This window comes from Gasterosteus aculeatus, chromosome 18 (genome assembly GCF_964276395.1).
Source record: "Gasterosteus aculeatus chromosome 18, fGasAcu3.hap1.1, whole genome shotgun sequence".
Lineage (NCBI taxonomy): Eukaryota > Metazoa > Chordata > Actinopteri > Perciformes > Gasterosteidae > Gasterosteus > Gasterosteus aculeatus.
In genome coordinates this window covers 9,498,776-9,514,269 of record NC_135706.1, presented here as the reverse complement: position 1 = coordinate 9,514,269, position 15,494 = coordinate 9,498,776, and positions in this window count along the sequence as shown.

Below are 15,494 nucleotides of genomic sequence, written 5' to 3'. Positions count from 1 at the left end.
CAGTTTTTGCACCAGGAGCAGGCACCGTGCACATGACCCCCAATGGCGGCCTTTTGCCCTAAATGAGAAAAGTGCCTCTTCTGCTGGAGCCCAATTGTTTCTTCGTTCATCAATATTTAAGAATAAAAATGACTCTCTGTGTCATCAATTCCCCCCAAATGTGTTTTGATAACCGACGGGGCATTTATTTCAGTTATTGTGAGAATTTCGCCCCGACATGCTCCGCGGCGCTCACAAGCCCCACCCCTTGTGCCCCCCTAAGGCTTCAACTCTGTCAGAAAACAGTAAAATAAAACATGTGTGTGTTGTCAGCTTTATAGAGAGTCACTCTTGATTTTTATGCACAACATCGATTTATCTCATTTACAAAATTTGCAAAGAAAAGAAAAGAGACAAAAGCAGGAGGACGGGAAGCTGCAGCAGTTAGTTAGTTGTCATTTCAGCCTCTAGCTCGTGGCGATCGCCGAAAAAAGGCCAGAAACGCCGGAAACGCCGCAATGCAAGCTTTCATAACTATTTTCTCTAGACTACTGAAATGCGATACACAACGTATTGTGGCTACAACTATTTTCTGCTGAAAGTAAGTTTGAGGGTTTCCGACGCTGCGCGTCAGGCCCAACCTATTATTATTATTATACAGTACTGCCTCTTGTACCTCATTGTACAATATGGCCTTGTTTTGTCTGGTTTTGCCTGTTATTCTTTATTAATTCAATTTGAGTGAGTATATATAAGTTGAACATATCTTGTGTTTTTGTATTTATTCATTTATTATTGTTATTTTTAATTTCAGGAACCATTTTGCCGTTTGGTGCCCTTTTGTTTTGGTTCGAGCAACTGCCCCCTCCAAAATGTCTGCGCACGTTCCTGGTCAGGAGAGTTCCATGCGCCTCTGACCTTTGACCCCAGCCTGTCGCCTCAGGCCCCGAGCATCCTCTCTGACCTACCCTTGAGGTGGGATGCTGCTAAGGTCACCTGACAGAGACGAAGCCAGTCGCTTCTGCAACAAGGCGACGGACCGTCCCGCGCTCACTCTCACACGTCCTGCCACCTCCGGTCTGTGCGTGTGCACACCTGAACACCTGATACCGTTGAGTCCGGGGCCTTTTTCTTGCTTTCCATCTCTTCACCTGCTCCGATTTCTTTCTTTTTCTTTTTAACAAACGGCCTCAAGGCTTTAAAAATCACAGTTAGACGTTTGCGTTCGGATACTTTTATGGGATGTGAACACAAGGTGAGGGAGCCCAGTTTGAGCAGCGCAGCTACACACTGTCTCACACACACACACACACACACACACACACACACACACACACTGCAGTGATCAAACAATCGTGTACCGGTTTCATTTTTTTAATACATACACACCCATTCAAACATCCAGAGAGATAAAGAGGAGTAAAGTCACTGTGGCTGAAAGAACCGCGGGTTTCTAAATATACACATGGACTGGGAGTTGGTCATTTTGTGTCTATCACGGCTTTGTGTCGAGCACAAAATACGCGACAAACACACTAATCGGAACACAAGAACATGGTCCATTTGTGTGTTAATGATTAGGAGAAGGAGCCATTTGCTTGTGGTGGGAATGTGGGCAGTGGTTTCCTAAGTGGTGCTATCTGGGTCACAGGGCCAAGGCTGCTTGGTCTTTATCTGTGAGTGTGTCACTCTTCCCCGGCTTCACGTGGAAAAGATGCCGACACGGCACGGTGACTTTCAGGTCCGGCAAAGCATTACGTCTAAACTATAGCACGCCCCCACAGAGGCAAAACAACTCCTTTATTTCAAATAAAATAGTTGAAACAAAAAATGGTGGAAACAAAGCTGTTCTTACTTCAGAAAAATCCCGTTTTTTAATTTACTTTTCTTATCTTTCTCCAAAATCGTACAAGGAAATGCTAAAACGAAACAGAAAATGGGGTTCTCTCCCCAAAAATCAGAACTACGCGTCCAGAAGGCGTATTTTTCCAAGCGCCAGCATCTTTATTTTTTCCAATGAGGAGAAAAGTGAAATCATTTTTCAGAGAAGCATTAGCGATGTCCCAAGAGGAGGAGAGGGACGTTTTGTCTCCGTCATTTGGACACTACCATGAAAATGACTGAAACACCCATTTGCCCGATCACATCACAGTGTGCAGTCTGCAGTCTTTTAGAAAAGGTTGGTCACAGGTGCTAAAATAACCATCCTGCTTTTTTGACTCCCCTTTGCAGCTAATATTTTCCTAAAGTCTATAATAAATCCATCCGACATTTATGTAGTACGATTATATTTTACGGACCAATGTTAATCGTTTAGTGGCCGTTCTCACTATCTGCTTTTTTGCTTCCCCTTGAATCCTTTGATGTTTGAAGGAGCGCACCGCTCAAAAAAGCTACAAAAACTATTTTGGGGAAAATGTTAGATTCTAGTAGAAAATGTCACGGTTTGCACACAAAACACGGAACCCAAACTACTACACGACAAAAGCAGGCTGTCCACACCTGAACACAGTCCCCAGCAAAACATGTGCGAGTGTATTTTCTATTTATTTATTTTCTATTCTATTTACTATTTATACGTGTAGTCGGAATAAAATCACATCTCAAATGAACACTGGGCCATTTGTTGCCGCAGTTGAAGGTTTTTGTGCATTTAAATTCTAGGTAGACGAGGCGGCCTGGCGGCAGTGGCGGTGTGCGTCTGCCCCGCGGCCGTGGTGCATATTTGCATATTTACGCGCATTCGGGTGTGAGTGACGGCTGTGTCGGGGCCGAGTGACAGGGACCTGTGTGAGTGGTGAATCGTAGCGACAGTGCATTGGGGAGAAGGAGCGGGATGGCTCCCGCGGACGAGTGACCTCCGACCTCGGGTGTCAGAACTCAGGCATCCCTAAACAATAGCATGAACGGCCCAAGAGGCCAGGAAGTAGATTAAAGAAAAAGAAGAGGAAAAAAACATCTTGGGGTCTTCTCTGGCTTGTCTGATCCAGCTGTGGAGCCATATCACTGTGTCCATCTCTGACACTAATGCTGTCCTAATGAGACCGCTGGTAATGCTGGCTTAACCACAGGGATTTTCTGGGGAGGGGGCGCAAGGTGTCAGGGGTTAATGGGGAGGAGGTAAGAAGGATTTAGAAAACATCAGAATGACAACGAGTGCAAGTACCGCAGACCACTACCACAGGTGTGTATAAAGCATGATGGCTGTTAATGTAGGTTTATAAATCCTTATCATAAAATGCTAAAACTATTTGTTTATTACTATAAGTGGCGACATTTTGAAAATAAATTATAATCTTAAAATACGATGAGCTGTATTAGATATGAAATAAACTGTGCAACAAAAACATGCTCAACATCCTCACTAATCACTATTGCATGTGTGAAATTCAGTATGCATCTAAATATTTCAAAAGAGGTGCGGTTAGAAAGACGTGAGCTCCTCATCTCACAGCAGTATACCACATCTCTGACTGAACCGTCAGTGTTTGGGTTGCATTGTGGGTAACGTAAGCGCCATTTCTTGACATGGAAGAAGTGTGCATGGTATAAAAAAATTATCTTTTTTTTTCCTCAACTGTTCATTAAGTGTATATTAACAAGTGCAAAGATTGTTAAAAGACTCACCAAGAGTCTTTGAAACGACGGCGTTTGCAGCTGACTATATGTGAGTGCCTACACATCTGCCAACATCTGCACTGCACTAATGAATGTCAATAAACATAACTCTGCATACCAAGGTTAAACTAAAGCAGGCCGCCCTGTAAACTTTAACACTGCGGAATGAGATGTATTGACATTGCGTAAAAGGGCCTTTTTCACCTGTCTACCTTGGCCCTCTATGTGCCTGAAGCAAACTCATTGCTCAGCCCGGTATCTGCTCTGTTCACACAGTGCCTCTCTAAGCAGGGAGAGGCTCGCCAAGACAGACCCAAGGCTGGAGTATTGACTCACCCGCCCCCGCCTTATCACGGTGAGAACCAACACACATGACGAATGAGTCTACGGCGCGGCAGATAAGACGGCAGGTAAGCGGAAGGGGTCACTGGTACAGAGGGTTTGCCGCCTCGCCATAACTGCAATATGTATACGGTCGGCGCACACATCTGCTTTGTCTCACTCGGGTTTAGACAGAGGTCAGACACGAGGAACTGACAGGGAAGGACGAACGGAGGAAGTTTAAACGGGCTAATCGGGCCCTTTAAGAGTCTGTTAACCACATACGAGCTGTCAGAAACGCGTCAGGGCACTCTGTACGCCAACATGTGTGAGGGGAGAGAGACGTATAGACACACAAGTGTGCGTACGCACAGACACACACACACACACACACACACGAGTTCAAGGGGCCACCGAGTCCGGGGCAGTAGGTGTTAGATTACAGGAGCGGGGCCATCTAAAGCGCCGCCTGCGCCTATCTTTATTTAACCGCTGATTAGACGGACCCTTTGAAGGCCCCTTTAACTGCCGCGGTGATGGGGCTCTTAAAAGCAGGAGGGGTTTTTTTCACCTCTTTTATGGATTCTTCCTCTCATGACACCAATAAAAACTCACACTTCTGCTTCTCGCTCAATCATTTGGTTTTTTTTCCCCTTCCTGCCGCTCTCCGTCCCTCTGCTGCTCATTCTCTTGACCTCGCTCTCTCTGCATTTGGTCACTTGAGGTTCTGTGCTTCAGGTTCTCCCGGCAATGCGGGATTAGGGCTTCGAACACCAACAGAAAATGAAAACATACATTCAGTGACGCCATTTGTTCCTCCTGATCCATTGTGTCGATTTCTATACATCTCATTTTGTTAACTGTGTTTGAGATGAGACAAGTTCAAACAGGACAGAACTGAGACGAAAGGGAGAGTAATGATGGCTTGAGAGACAGGTTGAGCTCTGTATTGACAGTGGAGAGTCTTCAGATGTTTGATTTAATTCATCAGATCATATCGTTCCAACACAGACTTCATTGTGAACCTTCTCACTTTATTTGGCGCTAAATTGAATTTGTCTATTTCTTTTATCAGATGTTGTAAAGCTTTGAATCCATTTCAACCAAATTAAACATGAAGTTGTTGACAAAATATCAGCCACATTAAAGTCTGGGTGATTCACATGCACATCAGCTACGATACGTTTCAATGTTGATTAATCCGGTAATTATTTCTTCAATTAATTTATTTATGAATTCATATAGAAATATGCAGTCAAAATATTTAATTTCACAATCAACTAAATGATTATTCAACCATAGATTCTGTAGCAACATCTGCACTGACGGACACTTTCTGCATTGGAAGCCGGAACAAACAACTGTTCTTCTTCCCAACTGAAAGATTATGATGTCCAATTGTGCACGTTACGGTAAAATTAAAGTCACAGTAATGATGAAAACAGTTAATAACATTTCAATTATTTGACATTTTCTGAGTGAATAAATGTCAAAAAAGGCAGTATAGTCTCAATGTTCTGCCTTTTGGCTTGATAAATATCTTGTTACCGAAACATTTCAAATAATCAATTCATCGTTTCAGCACTATTAACTTTTACGACAAAACACAGTCAAAACACAGAAGACTGACACCCCAACGGTCATTACGGTGATCCGACGCTATTGAAATTCTGCTAATGAAGGAGCCGGTTTATGGCCGTCTGGAGAGCAGAGGGCCACCGGACAAGGCCTTGACCCTTGACCTCATATCCTACTGGTCATAACCCCTGCTGATTCAGACGGCTTCGTCTGCCCGGCCGCCGGATCGTCTGCCCGTGACCTCTGCCGCGGCTAAACTCAATAGGCGCGGACCCCCACCCCACGCCCCCCGTGTCCCACCTCTCGTCAAAAGAACTTTCACTTTTGATTCTCATTGATTGCATCGACGCCGCTCCCGAGAAAGCTTTGTGTTTAACGCATCATTACCTAATTGGGGGTATTAAGGTTTCAGGATGCGTCAACAGGTCTCAGTTGAGCTCCAGTTCCCTCTGCTGTCTCTTCTTTGTTATGGAGAACTAGGAATGCCAGAATCGTTGGAGGTGTGCATAAAGAAGGGGAGGGGTTGGCTTTGTCCTTTATGTCAAACCCCCACCCCCGAAATCAAGCACACATACTCTATGTCTCTGACTCTCTTTGAACTTTATGACCCTTGCAAACTCTGATTGATGACCAGCGTCTCTAATACCGGCCGATTTGATCCAATCACACCCCCGTGTGAGAGCTGTAACCTTGGAAGGCTCCGTAGCTTCTGCTGGTTCTGATCCCGTTACGGACCCATTGATCTTTGCCTGGCTCCAGTTCTGCAGTGTCAGCCCTGCTATCGTATTGATTCTGGGTAGAATCAACAGAAGCGCTGACCAGCCATCAGTGAATGTCTGGGAGCATAAACAGCGGGTTGCTATGACGCCGTCAGTTGGAGGAAAAACCAAATACCAACACTGATAATTGTGGTAATAACATGATAAAGTAACTGGCATAATGTGTGTCTGGAAAGTATTCATTAAATGTTTAACGCTGCATAACACAATCAAGGAAAAACGAAATCATCTCACGACAAAGCGCATAAAACGCCCCCTAAAAACATCGCAATGTGCATGAACTACCTTTATTCCAGAATCCGAATGCTCAAACATGCCGTGCAAAGGTTTTGTTTACATGCACTACTTCTAAGTGCAGATCAACCTTAAGATCACCCCTGAGCTCCTTAAAGCCCTTGCACTTCTTCTCCTGCTCATTCTCTCCTGCGCTTAAGGCAGCTGGCGAGACAACTAAGCCGAAGACTTGCACCCTGAGACAGATTAGAGGCGTGTAATTAGGGATTTCTAATCAACTAATTTACAGCGCAATGTCCTGCACCAGGCAAGACCTCTGACCTCGGCATATTCTCCCTGGCCTTGAGCGGCGCTGACTGTGGCGAAGGGGCGGGGAGAAGGATGGGATGGAATTAAAGGTTCGAAGAATGAAATGAAGCATAGTGGGGGAGCAGTATGTTAGAGAGGAGGTTCGATGGGGGATTCAAGGAGAATCATCCGGCTGACGTAAGGACGTGGGGCCGAAGCTATGGCGAGCAAAAACCGCGTGAGGCGAGCATCAAGGCTGGAAGACGCGAACGAATTAAGAAAACACAAAGCCGGGTAATTTATTTGGAGGTGTGGGAAGACGGCAGGAGAGGAGGGGATTGGCTTGGTAATGCTACCAATGACCTGGTTTTCTAATGACGGTCCCCCAGCTGACATCACCCTCCCTCCTAACCCCCATCAGCTGACGGACCCCCACCCTGCCTCCACTAAATCAGCTGACGGACGCTAACCCATCACCACCCCTCCCGAGCCCACGACAGCTGACTGTCCAGCTGCTCACTTTTATTCACAGCGAGTTCGCCGACACCGAAATAACATTTCCAGGACGGCCGTCCAAGTTGTCAGCAGCTCGACCTTGACCTTGAGCCCACGACCTTCACGCGGCCCAAGGTGACTACAGTCATTACTCAACCCCGTTTGTGTCCCGAGCTCCGAGAGGTTCGAATCTGAGTTGTCTTTCGGCGGGTCGGGTCTGGCATGCGATGTGGACGTTCTCCAATGAAAGACGGGATTAGAGGGGTAGAAATCTGGGTTAAAGACACAACGCGGTCCATCTGTTGTTTTGGTTTTTCCTCTCCAATGAACACGAGCAACGTCACCCTCCCCCCCCACCCCCCTTAAATCATTCTTCGTTTCACCGGAATTAACAGGCCGGGTAAATAGTGCAGCCGAGGCGAGACGAAGCTGATTATAGCAGCAGGAGATACAAACACACGGGGAAAGAGAAACAGTGACGTAGTGATAAACTGTCAAATAAATGTATAAATATTTGGGATTTAAGAAAAATTGGTACGATCCATCATCTTTTATCTCCATCCACCAGATAGAATAATGTTCATGGCTAATATTTCTTTGTCCCTTATTCTTCTCTCCCCCATTCTGGACCCCTCTCATAGCTGATAACCCATGTTTAGTGATTTCAACACGGACACACACTCCACATGCATCCAGGCACAAATACTGTATATACACGCACCTCAGTTCCATATGACCAGAAAGTCATGCTTCGTACAGTTGAGAGTCAATTAGATTCAGCAGATTCTGACACTAACCCTCTAATCCTCATTCCCCCGCGACATTTACAGCAAACGCTCAATAATTGAATTACAATCAGATTACAGATTACACTCTCACGACTGTAAGAAAGTCTAATCTTTTGAATCACATTAACTAATAATCGACGCAGTCATGGCCTAATTAAGACATTAAGATGTTTGTTGGAGCCATTGGATCCATGATATCTGAAAAGTTGTATTAAAGAGTTCATACGAATAAAAACAGAAAAATAAAATGAGGGTAAAAATACGTACATTTATGTCCAGAAGAAATGTGATCACACATTTGATGCACGTCTTCCCATACAGATTCCATCCCATCCAGTTATCTGATTTATTAGATAGCAGGAGAAGTTTTTCAACCCGGCACTATTCCCCAACGATTAGCTAATTCTTTTATTGCCAAGGTCACACAAGTTGTTGACAAATTAAGTCAAACAAAAACCAAAGACACACAAGCGATTGCCTCACTTGGAAGCATAAATCTACTTGCACTGAAGGGATTGCAGACTAATTACAGTGTAGAAGCACCATTTTCGTAATATCCCTATGTGGGTCTTAAACAGTATATTTGAATTTAGGTGAAAGGTACAAATCCCAATAAATCTAGATTTCACCATTCAACTCAAGAGCTGAATGTCCCAAATGTTCCTAGCGAACTGCAGGAAGGATAAAAATACGTATAAATTGCTTGCATCTGTGTCGGGAGGTTGTGTGTGTGCGCGTATGGTCTTTTCACAATAGAGCCATGTGGCCCCTTTGGTAAAAAAATGGCCCTCCTATGTGTCTGTTTTGGGGACACGACACAGAGGCAATCTTATACCGCTAGCACGAAATAAACTGAGCGAACGAAGGAGCGAGAGAAAGGAAGATAAATCAAGCCCGACAAAAGACAAAGAGAACTGGGCAAAGAGGGGGTGCGGGGCGAGGTGTCATCTTGCCTCCACTTGAAAAAAGGGCACAGGGGGGGGGGAGTTTAGAGTTTACCAGAGGAAAGTTGTCTCTCTCTCTCTTTCCTGGGCAGCTGAGTGTCTTGTTATGGGATTAAATTGAACCGGTGCCCCTCCAGGAATGTGGAACAGAGGATGGTGGTAATGGGTGCAAGCGTTTGGGGGACGATGATGTGGTGCGGGCTGAGGCGTAGGGGGCGGGCCTGGGTGTTGGGTGGTGGTAGGCCCGGGTCAGGGAGGCGGTATGCGGGAGGGCTTGGCAGCGGGCCCAGGGTGGACGGGGGGGGTCCGAGCCACAGCGCGGGGCCCCACGTGGAGCTTTGCCAACAGCGCAATTACTCCTCATTCTGAACAGCTGGCACGTAATGGCTATTCAGGCCCCTTGTCGTCTTTCGATACGACACGGAGATCCAGGTCGTCCCCCTCGCGTGCCTCCGTACAGCGCGGCAACCAGAGATCACCCCACCGAGGTGCTGCCGCCGAGGATGCCGTCATGCCAACACACACACACACACACACACACAAGTGTGAAAGCAGACTAAAGAAGGCGCACACAAGTAGGTGCAAACACAATGCCAACGCCGCCACACGCACATGAGCTCATCAAAGTGCAAGGCCCCGTCTGTGTTTGATCCACGGTAATATGCTAGCGGGGCCGGGACCCACAAGTCGAGTGTGTGTGTGTGTGGGGGGGGTGGGGGGGGTGGGGGGGGATTCTGTGTTTATGAATTCAGTCTGTTTGAAACCCGGTCCAAGTTTATAATCCACCCACTGTGTGGCGGCTTTGTGCTTTCGCTCAAAGCGCTCACACAATGTAAACACAGCGTTTCTTTTTTTAAACTTCGGTCTAAAACAAAGGGAGCGCACAGGAAATGGACTCGGTCCCGAAGAGGAAAACAAACAGACGGGCCCTGTCAGTCAAGCTCACATGGCGTTGTGATGTCACGGTGGACGATGTGCGGGGGCCGCGGGGGATCCGTGCGCTCCCGCCGCCGGTAGCCGGTAGCGCTGTGTGGTCTCCACGCACGCTGCATCCGCTGGCAAACGCGGCTGACTTCCTGTGCGCGAGTTCCTCTCGTCGTGAGGCGGCGGTGGTGATGATGATGATGATGGCGGTGATGATGGATGCCTGCGGCGATGAATCAGCCGGGCTCCCGGGCAGCAACAACAAATCCCAGAGTGTTTGTGACTTACAGAAAGCCTCATCCTGAGTTCCTCCCTCACAGGATCACACACACACACACACACACAGGACGTGTGTTAGACCATCAAAGAGGCTGCGTAGGTTCGAGATGATCATATCAATACTATCGTGCGCATGCATTACGCCTATGGGACCGCGTGGGGGCACGAAACAGATGAGAGCCCGATGCTGAACATTATAAAACACTCAGGCCATCTGAGAGAGTTTAACTGGCGTGTGTTCCACTTCACTTAGAGAGCGGCAAACAAGGGGATCTCTATGTGCTGCTAAGTCAACGCAGGCCTTCCTCCGCTGCTCTTTAAATGTGATTGAACATTTGCTTTAGCTGCTCTATAATATCTGTAGCACGGGTGTAATAAACCGCGGGATGAACGTGTGTTAATCTCTTCTTTTTCTGTCGCAAACGTTGTGCCAGGGAGGGTTTGTTGGGCAAACGTTGAGACCAACCGTCAAAGGAGCACTTCCGCATCGCCTGAAGATTAAGTACCTGAGAAAGTCCCTAAAGCCATCGACGGTTAGGAGGGAACCCAACTTCACTTTCACTGCTCAAATATTCTCCGTTGCACCAGTGAGTCATTCTTTGTTTTCTTCCTATATATCCTGTAACATTTCCACGGCCTCCGAAAAGCAAATAGTGCTGGGATTTCAAATCAGGAACTCAATAAGGAAGTGCTTTGAGTGAGTCTGTTTGCATTTCCACCGCATCTGGAGTACCGCAAAGATTAGGCAAACCGGACCAATAACAGACTCGCGATTGATGGCTTTGTTTAACTTGCACTTACTGTTGTGTTTTAGTGCCACAATCAGTGTAAATGAGACATTTATATACTGCAGGAACAAGAGCCGGTTGAAGATGTGAGAGGGCATTCAATCCTCCCACCTTGAGCTTTCTTGCATCGTACACGTTCTCCTGTCGGCAGGAAAGGCTTGTTGGCATCGTGCTGTTGATTGAACGTCAGCAGCATGAAGAAACTTTAAACTGTTTTTATGGAGAGAGACAGAGAAACACAAAGACAGGAAAGGTGGGGGGTATCTTGCCCCAGCTTGCCTCTGTAACTGATAACGGACAGAGTCATGTCATTAGAATACATTTGAATAGAATTGTAATGTGTGTGGGTGTGACTGAAAGAAAATAATCAGGAAAAAAAAAAGGGGATTAACCGTAAAATTACTATTTCAAAATACAGTCAAATAAAAGGACACTGTGTAAAAGAATGATGCAAGTCTTGGAACCAAGTTCCTGCTGTTGAAATGGAGGGAAAATCTGAAAACTGCTGTGAATCAGAAACCGGGACACTGCTTTTCAATGGGTTGAATATTTGCATTCGGAAAAATCCGATATAAGTGAGCGATAATACCGACTGATATATTTATAACCATACCGAGTGCTTTAAATGTCTCTCACAACACAATTGCGAACATATGCCTTACCAACTTTATTGACTACCATGAACTAGCATTCCTTGCAGTATAACAAATAAAAAAAGCACTATCACCGCAGTTGTTGACTTTAGAAAACCCCCGTCATTTCCTTGGGGCGAGAGCTGGAGGTGCAATGCTGGAGGTTTGAGCCCGATTTCTTATCAGCCGGGTCCACGCCAAGAACATCAGCTTACGTGCTGACTGTAAAATGATTAGAAATGCACCGCCTGCCTGGGAGCACAAGCATGACTCGGCCGCTCAGGGGCAGGATTAAGCGGATGTGATCTCTGCACGTCTTTGTGTGAGGAGGACGCACAGTGAAGGAGAGAAAAGGCGCTCGGTTTACCGTTTTTTCTGGTCCGATCGCAATTGCTTTCCGTCTCCTCGCCCTCTCTCTCTCTGTCTCTCTCTCCCTTTCACTTGCTTAGGAGACTTTCCCTTCCATATCGGGGGGGGGGGGGCCCTCGGCATCTGCCCAGTTGGCACAAACCGGTCTTCGGCAGCCAGCGAAGACTCAGCAGCCGGCCGATGCCGAAAAGAGCCTCTTTCATCTAAACCTGCTTCATTCAGCAGCTCCGCTCTTCGGCTTGCACTCCACTCGGAGCTCTCTTTTGTGCATGCATTGTTCATCATGGGCGTACCCCCCCCCCTCCCCTCCTCCTCCTGCGTTAAGACATACACCTGTTGTTAGTAGTAAAAGAGCAGGGACGTCCTGTCTGGGTCAGACGAGAAGGGTTGAGAGACAGCAGCTGCAGCAATGACAGAAACCGGCCTTTATAGAAGCAGTGAGACGCTTCCACGTGTGAGAACAACAGGATTCCTGATGTTGCAGCCCACCTGTCTTGCATACCAAGCAGCACTACATTAAAGTGTTTAATCATGTTTGACACTGTCATCTTGTATATATTACATTCTACTGCTAGTCGTTCTGTGAATTATTAATATATTTGTTAAAAATGTTCATGTCTTTCTTTGCCGGCGGCACACGAGATGATTCCAGGTGGCAATATTAATAGCTGGCCATAAGCCAGGCTTGCGAAATATGAGTTGAGTTTCTCAGTGGTCATTCATTTACACAACAGTGGAAACCGCTTGTAGTTACTACGGGAACAGTGATCAAGCGCTTTCCATTTCCCCCATGGTGCTTTGAAACCATTGAAGAACGTGGACACCTCGAAGGTTATGACAAAACGGGATAATCCTCAGACTTTCACCACGTGTAGTCACACGAGGGGTGAACGGGGTGATGGGGACCGTGGTTGAAGCCGCCCTCATCAAGGCGATTGTTGATGCCCAGTCACATAACGCCGCCTCGGCACACGGGGCGGGTGAAACACTCGACCAAAACTGTGTTATTTTATATTCATGTAACAAATGTCAATTAGGTGGTTAAGGAAATGTGTTTTAGTAAAAGGTTTCCAGCGTGCATAATAACCCTGTTATTACACGGGATTAGTGGCAGGTTTGTCCGAGTCGTCAAGAGGCCAAAACTGGGGCAAAATTGTACATGAATCAATAAAGATTCCAGATAAAAAAAGACTTATTTCCATTGGCCTAGATTAGTGGCACTCAAGGGCGTCTCGGATCTTCGAGGTCGCGAGGAGTAGACGGGCTCAACCCCCGTGGGTGCGGCCCCGCCCCCACCGTGCCCCAAAAAACAGCTGCTGCCGTTCGCACGGCTCCTCCGTGGCCTCCGAGTCAGAACCGAGCGCCTAAAACAAAGCCCCCTCCCCTCCTCCGCCCGGTACAATTTAAAACACTCAGCGTGACACAAAGCACGACTAACCTCGGGATACCGCCGGATAACTAAAAAAAAAAAATCTAACCACCCTGAGACGTCCACCCCGGGGGTCAGCGAGGCCGAGCCCGACACTGGCCCAGTGTCTGGGGGCGTTTATGACGTCTGGGTCCCAGAGCAGGGGTGGCTGCCATGACTTACGGCGCTAATCTGAGGGGTTATTCCCCCCCCTCGGGGCTTACAACCGCGAAGGCTTTGATGTCGTACATTGTTATGGCATCCGACCGCATTCCGCGGTGTCGGGGGGGGGGGACGTGATTGGATCGCGTTGTTTTTCGCCGCACATCTGTGCGCGTTGGGCCGGCTGGCGGGATTAATGGCTCGTTGACCGCGGTTCAGTGTAGGTGGTTTGCTATTTCCGAGCCCGTTGTGAAATTTTCACATCACGAGAGTCTCCACTCGCAGCCGCAACGGGTGACGGGTTGCTTTCACGGCTCGTCCAACGTCAAACCCAGTCGTGTGAAGCATCAGCTGTGGTTTTGACGTTTCCAGCTTCGCTGCCGCTCTCCGCCTGGTGGCACAGAAACATGGCAGCTCATTTCCATGTCGCTCCCCAAGGAATTGTAATTAAATATAACATAATTACTTTGGGGATCTCAACTCAAGCGCTTTGGCCACTTCAGTGGGAAAGTAGGCTACTGTGTGTGTGTGTGTGTGTGTGTGTGTGTGTGTGTGTGTGTGTGTGTGTGTGTGTGAGAGATGGAACCTACTTAACAATTACCTTTTTCTTTTTTTTAATTTACGAGCACCACCTCTGCTGTCACTTCCATTTCCTCTCATCTTTTCGCCTTTCCTCTTGCGTCACCCCTCGCTTTTCTCCCTCCGGCCTACATAGTCGTCGACCTTGGGGAGTTCCACTTCTTTACCACGTCCCTGGTGTTTCGTTGCGCCCCCATTGTGCGTACAAGGTCAAAGGTCACATCAGTGGGTCACGGTGCAGTTAAAGTGTCCAGACGGCTCGCTTTAACTCTTTTTTTTTTAACGGGGTAGATTCTTAAATCTTTATGGGGGTTGATGCCTGAAAATGATACGTATCATTTTGGGATCAAATGGTTTCATTGCCATTACGGCTCGAAAGGAATTACCCGGCACTTCCAGGGTATAAACATGATATATGGACGGGAACATTTAAAGGGATTTTAACAACAGTGAGGCAAAAATAAGCATCGAGGAATGAAACAGCGCTCCGTCCTCATTACCAGACGGCCGAGCCTCCAGATGCTCGGTTGGTGGCGTGAGGACGGCACGCACGTGAAACATGACAGTGAGGGGAGCCGCAGCACGTGTGTTCGGCTCAAAACAAGAAGAATAAGTAAGTAAGTGTGATTCCCCCGGCATGCCGGGCAGCTGGCCGAGCAGCGGAGCCAGCGGGAGGAAGGGGAAGTTGCCGGCGCAGTTTGAGCTCTACTCGATTTCCATGTATTGAAAAAAAACATGGAAGCGATACAACCGTCGGCCAACGTCGTCTTCCATCCTGTGGAAGATAGCTGCACCTTTCGGCACACGCGTGTGCCTCGTGTGTCTCGCGTGTGTCTGTCGCCGTCTCCCTCTTTGCCTCTGTGACAAGTGCAGGGATCACAGGGTTATATAAGAGAGATGAGGAATCATTAGGGGATGAGGGGGGGGGGGGGGGGTAACGCCAAGGGGCTGGGCTGGATTCCAGCACTTTTTGCTTCCTACGAACCCACCAGCCTCCCCCATAAAGCCCCCCACCACCAACACACACAGAGACACACACACACACACACTCCCTCGGGGGCAGCACGCGACAGGTGCTGACTTAAGAGCCCCTCTCCTTCCTCCTTCCACTTATGCCCCCCCCCGCCCCCCCCTCCTACCCCCTTACGGCCATTACAACAGGCACTGCCACCACTCGGCCCGAGACCAGACCGGCCTTTAGGCTCCTCTTCTTCTTAACACACATGCTTAATACACACAAACCTCGCCCTTGGCCTTAACACACACACACACACACACACACACATTCCTATTAATGGCCTGCTGTTGTCAGATGGTAGATTTACGTCC